General features: G+C 35.6%; 1 long non-coding RNA gene across 1 annotated transcript; it reads right to left on the reverse strand.

Annotated features, from left to right (window-relative positions):
* Positions 1-1,377: 1,377 nt before the first annotated feature.
* On the reverse strand, positions 1,378-5,988 carry LOC128555223 (uncharacterized). The gene is made up of 3 exons (XR_008369889.1): positions 5,893-5,988; positions 2,980-3,125; positions 1,378-1,611 (listed from the first exon to the last, which is right to left on the reverse strand). It is a non-coding gene; the product is annotated as an uncharacterized LOC128555223 (long non-coding RNA).
* Positions 5,989-13,603: the final 7,615 nt, after the last annotated feature.

The raw sequence follows: 13,603 nt of genomic DNA on the forward strand, positions 1-13,603 counted from the left end.
CGTGCCGTTACTAGTTTGCTAGAATCATCTCCCCTTCTAAGTAACTGCGAATATGGCGTCGGCAGTAAGAAAGCGAGCATGAGCAAAAATAAGAACTGACAGCGCATTTCCTTTTATGATTAATTTTGTGACGAGAAGGAAAAAAAGTAATGAAGAAATCAGAGAAGGAATTGTATCGAAGATTCAAAAAATTTAATTTCCTTGATTCTGGTCCGAAAGAGCCAGTAAAACATAGTGGACTAAATTATTGAAATAGAAAATTTCATCAGTCATGGAAAACCGGCCTATTGGTAAAACAAGCTGTATTAAATAAATATTCTAACACGATCCGATTCATTTTCTTATTAAACAAAGAAGGCAGAAAACAGTGAATTATAATAAAACAAATCACTGTTCTGACGTCAGAGTTATAGAGAATAATAGGTTAGTGCCGTAGATGAGAAAGTGCATCTGGCGAGGTGGAGGAGGTTATCGGGTGAACCGAAGGCGTACCTGATAACGTCCGGAGCCGAGCCAGATAAACTTTGTCCATCTTAGGCACTAACCTATTATTCTATTTATCTTGTCATTTACTTCATTTTCCGATATTTGGTAATTTATTTTACAAAAATAAGTGTGTGACAGCCGTTGTAATGACATCATATTCGTAATGACGTCACTTATATAATGACGTAATCACCGACAAAATCGCAATAACTTCTTCGTTTTTGAATAAAAACTCATTATTTGACCACTCATTTTCTTAGTTCGCACATTTCCAACACAGTGGTGATGGTTTCAATGCAAAATTTCTTATGACAACAATATCGATCATAAGCTCACATGATCAACTGACCGTATATCACTGGTCACATGATCAACTGACGGTATATCAAGAAAGATATACGGCACTCTGATATCGGGTCTAAAATACTGCAAGTGACAGGATAAATTACGTCATGGCGTCAAACGGCATAGCAGCGCGCTAGAAAAGAAACCGATTGAAAACTGGCTAATATTTAATGAATGTCGTCAAGGATGTACTTAAAAATCCTTTTTAACGTGTTAGAATCAAAATAATATATCTCATCCAGTGATTTGCTCTTGAATAAATCATTGTTTGTCGTTCAGATGCGTATTATTATATCACTCGGGCTGCGCTTGTGATATAATTCCTTCGCATCTGAGCTCCAAACAATGATTTATATAACGACAAATCACTGGATGAGATATATTATTTCTTAAATAGAGATGTTCCCTCCAACAAAAAAGTGAAAGGTTAAACTGTTTGCAAGGAGAAAGTAATTGAAAATTTCAAAAAAGAAAATAATAGTAATAATTGAAATCAAAGTTTGGTACCGTAGTGAGAAAAGTAATTGCGGAAAAATCAAGAAGTGAGAAACTAATTGCATGAACAATTATCTGGATCCCTAGAACACTATCAAATGGAACTGTTATTTTTAAATTAATGGTTAAACCAATACGTATTTACCTTGCAACTGCCTCTAAGTCCTTTTTAATTCTGTCTATGTCCATTCTTTCTGTGTTTGGTTGCAAGGTACTCACTGGCCTTTCTGATTTTGGATCATCTTTTATGAGGTAGTCTTCGCTTCCTGTACAGTTTTGCCATGTCTTTTTTGGTTGGTAAAAAATAGAATTACACCTTGCAATTAATAATTGTTACCGTATTTAAGTTTTGTTCATTTAAGTTTTGTTCTTGTGTCATCTATATATATCTATTTTCCAAAGGATTTTATTTTAGGCCAAAATTAAAGATATGTTTGTCTCCTGTCTTCCTACCTACCTGCTAAATTGCTGCGCTCTAAGTTTTATTGGATGAAGCTGTTCATAGTTGCAAAATGACAAGTGTCGCAGTTATATTTCAAGTAAGAAAAGTAATAAGTAATAAAGTTCACTTAAGAAATAATTTAAAGCAAAATGATGCTTTATCACTATACACCATGGGCGGCTGAGTGAATTATTAACAATGTATAACCGCCGGAGTCTTTTTGCTGGGATACATAAACAGTGTTCCCACGCTGTCCGGGAAAAGTCTGTGAATTTTAAAAATTGACTCCCGTGAAAATACTGAGAATTTGGCGAAAGAGCAGTAAAGGTATGGGAAAATGGCGGACATGGATGTCATTTCAATTTCCTTTTTCTAAAATACAGATGTTTTTGTGGTTGATGAGCCTATGTATGGGTAGCTATGCTTGAATTTTTAAACAGTAATTTTAGGCTATCGGTCATTTTTGTGTCTAATTTTAAGAATCCCTGTGAAATTCAAATTATTTTTAGAGAACAAGCCTTGTGAAAACCGTGATTAGTGACACGCTTGAATTCAGTGATCAAACATCTACTTGACTGAAAATGATTTAATTGCTACAAAAAATATAGGTGGCACCAGAGGTGGAGTTTATATGAAGGGGTTGATTAATTCTTCACAACATGCTAGACAAGTAAATGATTTATAGGTTTCCTTGAGAAACAAAAGCTTGAGGACAGTAAGGAAACAAAATGGGAAAAAAAAGAAAATTTGCAGAGCCAGTATTTATTAAGTCGAAATTTTTAAGCAATATCAGGCCATGATGGCCCTCTTTTCTTATATTTTTACACTGAGTCTAGAAAAATTGACCGTAACGTACAACCCGATATGTTGTACAGAGGTCCTTGAAAATTGCGACAAGGTCCTGGAAAAGTCCTTAAATTTCATTGACGAAAAAGTGTTTGTCAATTTTATTCAATGAGTTTAATATATTCAATGTGGAAAGTCACAAATGTAATATTATTTTTGTTCACAGCTTTGCTTTTCATGTTGAAACTTAAAAAATTCGACCTTTTACTATAAGCAATAAAATCTGAAAAGTAGATCCCTCAGAAGCACAAGTCAATCTAAACAACGTCAAAGTTTTATTACACTTATTTAGTCTAGTGTATTATCATTTTTATTAAATGGCTTTATTACATTACCGTGACGTCAAGCTTGATAAATGTACTTACTTTGTCAGTTGTCCATTTCTTGTATTTGATTGTTGCTTTTCCATTTTGGTCTCTTATTATTTTAAATACATGGGGTTGCGAATGGTTCCTCATATTGTTGAGATTCATCCAATCACCAAAGTCATAAACCTCTGTGGTCAAAAGTCCTGCAATTTAAGACTAAAGTTCATGTTTCATTTCAGCATACAGGCATGTAACCAGAAGTGTGTTGATGTGACCGGTGCTGGAAAACCTATCTTACACCCCAAGGTACAATAAGCATATTTGTGATAATGCAAATTGTAATTTATCCCCCCGCCAAAGGCGAAGGGGATATTAGAAATGCTCTCCGTCCGTCCGTCCGCAACGATCTTTGTCCGGAGCATAACTCCAAAAGTACTGGAGGGATTTTCTTCAAACTTCATACAATGATAGAACACATTAGGAGGAAGTGTAGTGTGCAAGAACAATAACTCTACCTTGCCTATTTTTTGAGTTATTCCCCTTTATCATATTTTCTTAAAACATTTTGTCCTGAGCATAATCCCAAAAGTACTGGAGGGATTTTCTTCAAACTTCATACACTGATAGAACACATTGGGAGGAAGTGCAGTGTGCAAGAACAATAACTCTACCTTGCTTATTTTTTGAGTTATTCCCCTTTATTATATTTTCTTAAAAAAATTTGTCCGGAGCATATCTTCTTCATGCATGGAGGGATTTTGATATATCTTGGCACAAATGTTAACCACCATGAGGTGGAGTGTCATGCGCAAGAACCAGGTCCCTAGGTCTAAGGTCAAGGTCACACTTAGAGGTAAAAGGATAGAAGAATGAAAACCTTGTTCGGAGAATTTCTTCTTCATGCATAGAGGGATTTTGATATAACTTGGAACAAATGTTCACCACCATGAGAAGGAGTGTCATACACAAGATCCAGGTCACTAGGTCTAAGGTCAAGGTCACACTTAGAGGCCAAAGGTCAGATACAAGAATGACTTTGTCCAAAGCATTTCTTCTTCATGCATGGAGGGATTTTGATGTAAGTTGGCACACTTATACACCATCATGAGACAAAGTGTCATGCGCAGTTCCCTTCTTTAGAATTACTTCCCTTTGTTGTTACTTTAAATAGCTTTTATTGTAACTTTTTCATTACTAGTCGTAGGGAAAAATCAAGATCACTTTTCTGTAGTACAACGTGCATGCTAAATCCAGTTTTGAGGTGTAGTTTGACTAATCTCTACCTGATAAAGATTTTTGTGTGGACTTGCAATTTTTTTTTTTTTTTTTTTTTTAAGATTAACTTCCCTTAGTTGTTACTATAAATAACTGATATTGTAACATTTTTATAATTGACTGTAGGGAAAAAACAAGACCACTTTTCTGTGGTACAACATAGATGTTTCTCTCCAAGTTTAGGTGTATTTTATTATATATAAGGTATCTTTACCTGGTAAGGAGTTTTTTTGTGAACTTAAAAAAAAAACAAAAGACTTACAATGATTACTAAACAACCACAAAATTAACATTCCATTTGCAAATACAGCTGCTAGAGTAAAGAAATTTGCTGCGACGGGTATATATTGTGACATTCTGGCACTCTTGTTCCCTGTTAGCTTTCCATTCCTTCTTTTTACAGTAGCCATATAGAAAAACATCATAGCCAACTGTCCAAAATTAATACTTTCAGACACTAACTTGCCAGGAACTTTAGCCTTCAATTATAATATACCCGGCGGGGGGATTAGCCATGTCTAACATGGCTCTTGTTTACATTTTGCAATGTCTTGTTAAATGAACTAAAGTTCATAGACTCGAGTTAAGATATGGAATGGCTCTGGACATCAATTTAATTATAGTTAATGAACTATAGAAGTGTTTTTCTGCCAGATGCATTCTTTAAAGGTGGATAATGTTTTTTTTGTGAAACTTAAGGTTCTGCTTAGTCTAAAAGCCGAATGCCCAAATGCTGGGTTTATGCAGTTGTGAATCCAATCATCAGGTGACAGTGTTCTTGACAATTCCGTGGTTCCTCCTACACCCCAGATTCAGAAGTGGAAGTTCACAGCTACTTCAGGAGTAAAAGTTTTGTACTACTGGCAATGAATTCTCTATGTTAACTACCCAATACTTTTTTCATCTGTATCATGGGGCTATATTCCAACCTAATCCTAATTACGTACTCTTTTCTTCCTGGGCTGGAGCAAAAAATTGCCATTCCAAACAGAAAGAAATTCAGTTTGAAAGTAGTTATTTTATTGGTATTAGGTTGATATAATGTTGAAAATTTCATTGATTTTTTTACACTTTCCAAATTTTGACAATTTATCGCATTAAAATTGCAATACAAATTGTGGTATTTTCCCTAAAACCCTGCTGCTTGCAAGTTATTGAAAATCAGTTCAAGGTATGGTGTCAAACAAATTAAGTGAAGTTTTATGTCCAAGCGGTATTTGTTAGTGCATCCAATGATAATTTTTGCTAATTGTTATATTAATCTTTAAAGTTCACTCATTCTTAAAATTTGCAATTCATTCAAATGTCAACCGGTAGATCATAAGGAAGTAGGCTCAATCAAACAGCCTTTTATTTTTTTTGTTTTGTTAGCGACCTGTGGAGTTTCCATGTTTTCTATTTTGATAGGTTACTGTATACCTTTACTGGTATTAATTGGCCATCTTTCAATTTGGACATAAACTGTTTAGGTGTGCTTACTAAAACGGTAATGGTTGTCAGAAGGTGCCGATCTTGATCAGACTGCATGGATATGCTGGCTGATCTTGATCTACACAGGACGCAAAGTTAGAATTGTCCGAACTGTTTTGCCTATTATGTTTTCTTTAACTCTTTCAACATGTAAAATGAAATTGTACAGAAACCTACTGTAATACACTCTTTTTTTTTTTTTGGTAAGAACTGTCCGAGATATACCTGTAATGTTGGATTTTCTGGAACATGATTCAAAGCATTTTATCAATGATGATATTGTGAAGACGTCTTCTCTTGATAACCATACTGACAGTCTGCAATGTAATCAAATTTTGTTCATTGCTGATAATATTCACATTGAAAACCATTAAGATCTCCATCCTGTATCATTAATTCTGTTTGGTTCGGTTTGACAATGACATGGCCTTGAAAAAGTTTGGGCTGAATTTCATATTAATTATATACAGTACCTTACAATTACTGGTCAAGATGCACTTTTTATCCCAATTTTCAAATTAGTTGTCTTCCATCACACTCTTGTTTGAGACATGCGCTTTCTGTTTACTGTCTGTAAACCTTCTGTAGTCTATAACTTTCCATCTGTGACCCTCTACTAAAACTGATAAAATCTACAATCTAAGCCCATTATGGCCATCCTTTTTAGCTCATCTGATTTTTTGAGAGAGAAAAAGTTACTGTCATCACTTGATCTGCTTTGGTGTTGCCTGGTTAAGTTTTATGTTTAGGTCAGCTTTCCTCATAAACTATCAAAGCTATTACTTTTAAACTTGCAACACTTGTTCACCATCATAAGCTGATCCTGGTCAAAATACACCTCAAAATTGGATGTAGCATGCATGTTGTACTACAGAAAAGTGGTCTCGATTTTTCCCTACGACTAGTAATGAAAAAGTTACAATATAAGCTATTTATAGTAACAACAAAGGGAAGTAATTCGAAAGAAGGGAACTGCGCATGACACTTCGTCTCATGATGGTGTATAATTGTGTCAAGTTACATCAAAATCCCTCCATGCATGGAGAAGAAATGCTTCGGACAAAGTCATTCTTGTATCTGACCTTTGGCCTCTAAGTGTGACCTTGACCTTAGACCTAGGGACCTGGTTCTTGCGCATGACACTACGTCTCGTGGTGGTGAACATTTGTGCCAAGTTATATCAAAATCCCTCTATGCATGAAGAAGAAATGCTCCGGACAAGGTTTTCATTCTTGTATCCTTTGACCTCTAAGTGTGACCTTGACCTTAGACCTAGAGACCTGTTTCTTGCGCATGACACTCCCCCTCATGGTGGTGAACATTTGTGCCAAGTTATATCAAAATCCCTCTATGCATGAAGAAGAAATGCTCCGGACAAAGTTTTCATTCATGTATCCTTTGACCTCTAAGTGTGACCTTGACCTTAGACCTAGGGATCTGGTTCTTGCGCATGACACTCCTCATGATGATGAACAATTGTGCAAACTTTCATCAAAATCCCTCTATGCATGAAGAAGATATGGTCCGGACAAAGTCATTCTTGAATTTGACCTTTGACCTCTAAGTGTGACCTTGACCTTAGACCTAGGGACCTGGTTCTTGCGCATGACACTCCGTCTCATGATGGTGAACAACTGTGCCAAGTTTCATCAAAATCCCTTCATGCATGTAGAAGATATGCTCCGGACAAGGTCTGTGGACGCCGCCCGCCCGCCCGCCCGCCAGGGGCGTTCCCATAATACGTCCCGTTTTTCAAACGGGCGTATAAAAATAAACATGTGGTCCAAATTTGAAGCCTGTATCTTCAAAAATGTGAAAGTAGGTCACTAGGTCAATTTCAAGGTCAAATTTTTTTTTTGATACACAAAACTATGCATGTGGTCCAAATTTGAAGGCTGTAGCTTGAGAAATGTGGAAGTAGGTCACTAGGTCAAAATCAAGGTCAAATTTCATTTCGGAACACAAAACTTTGCATGTGGTCCAAATTTGAAGCTTGTACCTTCAAAAATGTGAAAGTAGGTCACTAGGGCAATGTCAAAGCCATTTTATTTTCAGTGCACTAAAGTATGCATGTGGTCACATATGTGACCTTGACCTTTGACCTAATTACCTCAAAATCAATGATCATGACCAACCTAACTATCAATTTTTCTGACTTCTCGAGTAACTGCCCGGAAACCATTTTACTGTTCCTGGTCAACGTGACCTTGACATTTGACATACTGACCTCAAAATCAATAGGAGTCGTCTGCTGGTGATGACCAACCTCCCTATCAACTTTCATGATCCTAGGCCCAAGCATTCTTGAGTTATCATCCGGAAACGGATTGGTCTACATTCCGACCGACCGACCATCATTTGCAAAACAATATACCCCACCTTCTGCGAAGTGGGGCATAACAATATAATGTTACTCATGTAATGTTGTTTACATATTGGCTTTACAAAATTGTGGCTGTACGTTTTGTTTGTTTGGTGGAAAACTGTATTTTATGTTTCTTAGTTTTGACATTTCCAACACAATGATGATGGTTTTGTTGCAAAATTTATGACAACAATATCGATCATAAGGTCACATGATCAACTGCCCCTACATCACTTATTCACTGGTCACATGATCAACTGACGGTATATCAAGAAAGAGATACGGCACCTTGATATCGGGTCGAAAATAATGCAAGTGACAGGATAATAAGTTTTCTTAAGTAATTTTTCCATACAAACATAACAGAAAAGTTATTATGGCTTATATTATTATATAAATCTGGTATAATAATAATTATATGGTAAAATGATTAAATAAATTTGCAACAGTTCACACCATTCATAGTCTTCAATTCTGTTAAAAGTTAAAAATAATTTTGTTTATCACACTGTATTTTTTTTTTAAATGTTTGATTTAGCCAGAAGAAAAAAAACTGCCTTTGCTTTTTATTTTCATTCTTTTCACTTTTTCAAAACTTTCTCTTGCATTTGACTTCTGGTTCCAAATTTCCCAGACTTTTGCTAAATTTTCGAATTTCCCTGACCAATGTATTTTCCCTGACCTTGAAAGAAAAAAAAACTTTTCACTGACCATGGGAACCCTGATGAATATGATGATGGTAAACAAGTGTTGAAAGTTTCAAAGCTTTATCTCGAGACTTTGTCAAAATGTGGACTGGTTCGAAGAACTTAACCAGGCTGTGACAGAGACGCCGTGGTGAGTAGGAATATTAGCTCTACTTATTCTTTGAATAGTCGAGCTAAAAATGAACAAAGCAATTTCTGTTTGTTTATCATATACACAAACATCTAAAAAAATAACCCAACTTGGTGCCTACTGCTCCATTCCTACCATTTAACCTTAAATTGACACTGATAAAGCATGAAACTGTCATATGAACAGTGACACTTTCAAAATAACCTAGTTTATATAAAAAAATTTATTCTCAGTTTCAGCTTGAAGGCTGCAAGTTCAGGAAACACATGCTAAGGGCACTGTTCAAGTTCTCAACAGAATTCACAAGGAGGAGTTCAGTAAGTAAAACATCACTATCATTTGTTGTTTTTTGTTTTTGTTTGGTGTATTTGTTACTGGGTACATTTAACAGATAAATGGACATCCAGTGAATTTAAAAAGTCTAAATAAATCCTGTTGGACAGTCTGTTATGTTTTAGTTAGTGTTTCAGGGGAGATAAATTTAAATTCCTCTTTCGACATTTACTTCCCATTGAATATTTCACCCAAACTGGACAATTATTATGCATAGAGTTTTCAATCTGAAAGACCTTTTCCATATTTCCTGACGAAAAGCTCTGTACAAGTAAAAAATTATCAACATTTACTGAAAAATAGGTATACAGTAAGTGTATAAATAGTGATGAAGCACTGTTTTGCTATAATTTATTTCGATTCCCATATGTTTTTTATGGTAAAAATTATATCAAATATGATGGAACTGTTTCTTTGCGCAAGTAGGGCGCAAATAGTAGGTATTTGTTAAAACGCGCCAGGACCAGAAACGTTAATACGTCTTGCGGCAGAATTCAGTTCGAACGAAAATTATTGCGAATTATTTAGAAATGCGAATAACTAATTCAGTATTATGTATAAATTAATCAAAACATTTGTGCAATGTGACATTTCGTTTAAAACATGTTTTTAAGTAAATTATTTCATGAAATTTGAAAGGGTTATTTCGTGATGCATACATGGCGCTAAATGTCACGTTGACGGGACGTCAACATAACATCGTTGTGATGATTAAAGCATTGTTAACCATATTAGAATAACAATTAAACTGCTGTTAGGTAAGTAACCTCTCATAAAAACTATGTATTCCCAAAAACATCAGTTACCATCATCTTACATCGAGGGCTTAGAGCGAAACTGGTCTATCTGCTTCTATTTCTATATACAGATAGACGAGTTTCGCTCTAAGCCCTCGACATACGGAAAACCATTCAATATAACAATAATAATAATGATCACTTTCATAGCGGTTTGAAAATATTTATAAGATAAAGAAAATGCACAAAATTTAACTTTCAAATTAAAAGCTCTGAATTTTGAGCAATATCATAAGGTCATTTTTAGATAACAATTATTTGAAGCCTTTCTGTGTATTTCAAAGGACACTTCGTTCCACAGTCTTCAACCAAAATAATATGGAGTACTCTTCAGAATCTTGCAACATAAATAAAGTACAGCTGAAAATAGACAAAAACATAATGACAGTCTAGTCCATGTTTAAATTTCCCACTGACATCTGTCACGGCCACCAGTCTGGTGTAGTTTTTTAATCCTTCCGCACAGAAATGTAATCCTGAAAAACACACAAAACAACTGTTAAAGACATCAGAAATGACAAAAAATGTACACAGTATCAATAAATACATTTGGAATATAACATGTCAAAGTAGGGATAGCGTTAAATTGGAAACTTCAAAATTTCAAAGAACTACTTTCTAGGATACAACGACCCTGAAGTACTTCTATACCGGGCCGACACTTAAAATCTTATCAAATTTTTAATTTAGCCAAATTTTCCCCATAAAATCTTGTAACTTAGGGTTTTGCTAGAAAAGTTACACAAGACATTCTCACTTCAAAGAAAATTCTGTACCGCAGAAACATTTCAAACATAAGACGTACTTTGCGGAAAAATTGGCTCGGAAACTGGAATTTTGAAGAAAAAAGGCACATTACAAAATTTGCCTTCATTCTGAAAATTTCAATCAGATTTTCATGAAATCAACTGTGATATCACTAGTTAATGTTTATAGTATGTTTTATGTAACTTTAAGCTTATTTATTTTGAAAAATGATGTATCAAAATGAGTATTTACTTAAAAAATATGTAATTTTTAGTCAAAAATGCATAATTTACCCACTACAATTGCAGAAAAACTTTTAATGATTGAAAGACCAGAACCCACAAGCAAAGACCAATATGATAATATTTATGACAATTACTGGAAGTAAACCAGATCAATACATCACAGCCTATCTTAAAATGAATTATTTCTTCTGATCAATACATCACAGCCTATCTTAAAATGAATTATTTCTTCGACTAAGCCGAGCAATGCCTGAAACGTCAAATACAAAGCCAATCCGCACCTTGGGAACAGGCAAGTGCGAAAGGTCATGAACTCCAACTGGAGCCAGACACAGGTCAGGGTACCCCTGAGACTGTCAAGCAGTTACTGACACAGCTACAGTTCTGATTAAAGACATTAGGACTAGAGGGAAATGCACCGGTGGAACATGTAAATCGCTTACCGAAAACTAGCCGTCATTCTGTAGTGTTACACTGGGAATCACAGCTTCTGCCTGCTCGATTTAATTATATAATAGGTTGGTCTGGTTTATGGGTAGCTGCTGACTGGTTGTACGATTCTTAATTCCTACTGACATATGGAATTCATCGTCTGCAAATGACAAAAGAAAGATTGTGAACCGGTGTCGGCCTTTCTTAGGAAACAACTGTGTGTGTGTATGTGTGTAGTTCTAAGTGTGATCAGGAACACCTATATCAACTGGTTCAGGAACTTTACAGGAATTCTGTCATTAAAACACTGCATCTGAATAATTTTCTATATATAGGTTAGCTGAAATAGTGAAAAGAATATTAAAATAAGTATTACCAGATAACCTCTTTCAGCACAGACAACAAAGTATCTGAAATGCACATTTAAAAGAACTGAAACACATAAATACTATGAAGAAACAACATAAAGAAAAACATGAATAAAAGTCCCAACAGGAAAAGTCCTATCTAAAGAATGAAGTACAATGAATCGAGCAAAACTGAAATACAAATACCATCAAATTGTGTTTCCAGTCGGTACCAGGACAAATACATATTAAGTAAACTGCACGAGGCCAACCCAGTTAAATAGTTTCTTAGTAACACAGACCTGCGTTGTAAACCTGAAAAGCAAATCAGAATAAAAGCATCCCATTCAAGGCAGAATGTATCCGACGACGGCCTGATGCGACATTGCTGAAAGCTCAGAATATGTTCTAAACTGAAAACAAGAGGACCATTTTTAGACCTTCTTACCTAGTTTTTGATGGCACGTGACCCAGTTTCAAACTTGACCTAGATATCATCAAGGTGAACATTCTGACCAATTTTCATGAAGATCCATCGAAAATTATGGCCTCTAGAGAGGTCAAAAGGTTTTTTTATTGTTAGACCTACTGACTAGTTTTTGATCGCATGTGACCCAGTTTCGAACTTGACCTAGATATCATCAAGGTGAACATTCTGACCAACATTCATAAAGATCCCATGAACAAGAGCTGTCTCCGTAGGACGACACATGCCCCCGATTGCACTTTGAATGAATAGTTATGGCCGATGTTAGAGTTTAGGACCTTTGACCTACGGAGCTGGGTCTTGCACGCGGCACATCGTCTTACTGTGTCACACATTCATGCATAGTTATTTTAAAATCCATGCATGAATGACAAAGATATGGACTGGACATGCCCATCAATGCACTATCATGAAAAATGATCTTTAACGTCTAAGTGTGACCTTGACCTTTGAGCTACGGACCTGGGTCTTGCGCACTGCACGTCGTCTTACTGTGGTACACATTCATGCCAAGTTATTTGAAAATCCATCCATCGATGACAAAGATATGGACCGGACACGAAAATTGACAGACAGACAGACGGTTCAAAAACTATATGCCTCCCTTCGGGGGCATAAAAATGTGTCCTCTAGAGTGGTCACAAGCAAAAGTTTACGGACGCACGCCGCGCGATCACAAAAGCTCACCTTGTCACTTTGTGACAGGTGAGCTAAAAAGAAATAAATAAATAAAATAATAAACAAACAACAACAACAAGAACTATTTTATCACACTGAAGCAACCTCCATGTAATTCCCTGTGTAATACAACCAATGTCCTGTCAGTGTAAAGAAAACTAAAGAATTGTCAATTACGTATGCAATTAATTGGAATTATAGACACAATTATTTGGTATCCATGGTAAAAGAACGACATGTAAAGTATTAACTTCGTAAAACTAACTTTGATGGATGAACTGATTTGAATACCGGTATGTATTTATAGGTTTGACACAGTTTACTTCAATTCAGTTTTATTGGAATGAGAAACTGTTCATACAAGTGGTGACTTGGTATAAACTGGAACATCTGATACGGGGACTGGAAACCGGCATTTATCTTATCTTATGCTGTCGTCCAATCGAAGCGTATGCCGTAGGTTATTCTGGTATTACTCAAACACTTACGCCTTACAGTTTAACTCGTCCTTTCAGTGAAAATCTGGGAAAGCATTTGCTGATTTTTTTGTTGAAAACAAAAGTTCTGCCATGAAATTATTGCCTGCATCTGTTTTTAAATGGAAAATATCTACATTCATGTTCCTTTTCGCCCTGTGAAAATGGCTAAATCTAGACTTGTCTTACCCA

This window comes from Mercenaria mercenaria, chromosome 1, assembly GCF_021730395.1.
Source record: "Mercenaria mercenaria strain notata chromosome 1, MADL_Memer_1, whole genome shotgun sequence".
NCBI classification, from domain to species: domain Eukaryota; kingdom Metazoa; phylum Mollusca; class Bivalvia; order Venerida; family Veneridae; genus Mercenaria; species Mercenaria mercenaria.